Genomic DNA, 3,567 nt, shown 5'->3' with positions numbered 1-3,567 from the left:
GATTAGATAATTCATCTGTGAATGTTCACGTTGTGTTATACCATACCTTTGAATTTTGATATACCTTTATCCTTTCATGGGATAGGAGTGTCACTGGCAATTGCCCATCGCCACTTGCCCCTCAGAAGGTGCTGGTGGTGGCTAGGCAACAGCTTGAGCCACTATAGTCCATCTGGTTCAGGATTTTGATCCAGTAAGAGTGAAGGAACAGCAATATAACTCCCAAGTCAGATTGGGTTGTGGTTTGGAGGGAAACCTGCAACTGATTGCATTCCCATGTGTCTGCTGTCCTCATCCTTCTCAGTAAAGGACACAGGTTTGGAAGCCGCTGTTATGACCACTGGGGAGTTGCTGTAGTGCATCTTGTCTATTATACAGATGACAGCCAAGAGTCAGTAATGGAAGAAATTAGTGTATGGAAAAGGTGCTGATCAAGCACACTGATTTGTCATAGTCATACAGCATAGAAACAGGCCCTTCAGCCCACCATGTCTTTCATGACCAACAAACACCAAACTACATTAATCCCATTTGCCTGCACTTGACTCATAGTCTACTGTGCCTTTAGTATTTTAAGTGCTCATTCAGGTGTTAGTCAAATGTTGTCAAAATATCTGCCTCCTTCACCTTGTCAGACAGTATCTCTGCCACCTTCTGGATGAAAAACATTTTTCTCTGATCTTCTTTAAACCACTTGCTCCTCCCCTTAAACTGGTGACCTCTGATCTTGGACATATCTGCCATGGGGAAAAGATTATGATGATCTACTGTCTATGCATATCATAATTTTGTATACCTCGATCAGATCCCCCCTCAGCCTCCTCTGCTTCAAGGAAAACAAATACAGTCTATTCTCATAACTGAGACTTTTCATCCCAGGCAACATTCTGGTGAATCTCCTCTGCATTCTTTCCAGTGCAATCACATCTTTCCCATAGTGTAGTGAGCAGATCTGCACACAGTATTCCATCAGTGACCTAGCCAATATTTTATAAAGTTGTAACGAGACGTCCTTGCTCTGATATTCTGTGCCCTAGTAAATGAAGGCAAGCATTCCACACGCTGCCTCCACCTTGTCTACCTGACACCTTCAGGGATCTATAGATTTGTACACCAAGGCCCCTTTTGTTCTTTAGTACTCCCTAGGGACCTACCATTATCTTTCCCTTATTAGACCTCCCAAATGCATCACCTTGCACTTTTGGGATGAAATTCCATCTGCCATTGCTCTGCCTGATTTTACCAGCTGACCAGTATCAGCCTGCAGCCTGAGACCATCCTCCTCACTATCAACATCATCATGAATTTTGTGTCATCTGCAAGCTTACTATTTAAAACTTCCACATTCACTTCCAAGTCATTGATGTAAATAATAAACAACAAGGATCCCAGTACGAATCTCTGGGTCACTGCTGGTCACAGGCTTTTAATCTCAAAATCATCCCTCCACCATCACACAAAAGTTTTGTTTTGCATGCGGTACAAACAGATCATTACATACATAGATCATAGTGATTGAACAGAGTGAGGAATACGAAGTTACAGCTGCAAAGAAGGTGCACAAAAAGCAAGATCAACATTGGATTTGAAACTTGAGAGGTCCATTCAGAAGTCTAATAGCGGGGAAGATGATGTTCTTAAACTTATTGATATGTGTTTAAGCTTTTGTATCTTCTGTCTGATGGAAGAGTTTGGAAGAGATACATCTCATCCGGTCCCAGCGATTTATGCACCATTATACCCACTGAGACATCTAATATCTCCTCCTTATAAATGTTAACATGTTCTAGAACCTTACCATCCCAACTGAATTCCCAGATGCAATGTCTTTCTCATCTGAATATAGATAAGTATTCATTTAAGACCTCCCCCTTATCCTCAGGCTCCACTCAAGTTTCCCCTTTGGTCTCTAGTAGGTTGAATTTGTTCCCTGATAATCCTCTTAGTCTTAATATGCTTACAAAAAGCCTTGGGATTTTCCTTGATCCTATCTGCCAAAGATATTTCGTGGCCCTCTTTGCCCTCCTAATTTTCTTTTTTGAGCAACTCCTACACATTCTGTACTTTTTGAACGGCCTACCCCCATTTTTTAACGCGCTTGTCCTTGACATATGCTTCCTCCTTTGATATAAACTCTTTTGATATTCCTTTGACATCTAGGGTTCCCTGGACTTGCTGCCCTTGTCCTTCAGTCTGAAAAACACTCTGGTCCTGAAGCCTCATTATTGTGCTTTTAAATAATTCTCACTTTCCAAATGCAGACTTACCTGCAAGTAGCTGCTCCCAGTCCATATTTGCCAGATCCTGTCTAATGATATTGAAGTTGGCCTTCCCTCATTTTAGATACTTCTGCACTATCCTTATCCCTTTCCATAATGACTTTGAAACTTATAGCTATGGTCAATATCCACAAAATGCTCACTCACTGAAACTTCAACCACTTGACTGGCTTCATTTCTTAGGATTAGGTTTACCACTGCCCCATCCCCAATAGGATTATTTATGTACTGGCATAAAAAGCTCCCTTGGATGATTTAAAAATTCCATACCATCTAATCTTTTGATACTGAGACAATCCCTGTTAATGTTAGCAAAGTTGAAATCCCCTACTACTGTAACCCTGTTTCTCTCATGCCTTTGTGATTTGCCTACATATCTGCTCCTCTTCTGCCATCTGTTGGGAGGCCTGTAGTATAATCCCAGCAAAGTAATCACCATTTTTTATTTCTAAACTCTATCCAGATGGCCTCATTTGAAGACCCTTCTAGGCCATTCTCGTTCCATTACTGCAGTAATGATTGCCTTTATCAATAATGCAATGCACACCACCCCCCCTTCCAAATTGCACCTGAAACTTCTATATCCTGGAATGAGGAGCTCCCAGTCCTATCCTCCCTTCAGCCATGTCTTAGTGATTGCATCAATATAATGTTCCCACACGCTGATCAGTCCCAAGTTCACTCACCTTGCCAGTCAAGCTCCTCGCATTAAAATAGAAACAGTTTAGCTTTCTGGACCTCCTGTTTGCTTCATCCTGTCTATTTCTTCTCTGCCCACTACTGTACTGTCCTAACATTCCTTCTATACTTGATTGGACCTTGCTCCTAATGTTAAAACTGCTCTGCCCCATTCCTCTGCCAAATTAGTTTAAAACTAGCCAACAGCATGAGCATGCCTCACAGCAAGCATATTGGACCATTCTGGTGCAGGTGCAATCGATCTAGCTTGTACAGGATCCCATCTAGCCCAGAAGCATCCCAATGATTCAAAAACTTAAAGTCCTCCCTCTTAGACCATCCCTTTAGCCATACCTATCTTCCTACTCCTATACTCAGCGCATGGCACTCGAAGTAATCCAGAGATTACAGATTTAATTGTCTTCCTGTTTAATCTACTACATAACTCAATTCCTGTTGCAGCAAATTTTTTTTAATCCCACGTCAGTGGTATCAATGTGTCACGACTGCTGGCGATTGATACTCCCTTTTCAGAATGCCCTGGCACCAGGGAGGCCATATAGCATTTGAGAGATTGGTTGGTGCCACAGAACTATCAGTTCCCCTTACA

This window comes from Rhincodon typus, unplaced genomic scaffold (genome assembly GCF_021869965.1).
Source record: "Rhincodon typus isolate 14 unplaced genomic scaffold, sRhiTyp1.1 hic_rhity00000878, whole genome shotgun sequence".
NCBI lineage: Eukaryota > Metazoa > Chordata > Chondrichthyes > Orectolobiformes > Rhincodontidae > Rhincodon > Rhincodon typus.
Note: the sequence above shows the minus strand (reverse complement) of the source record.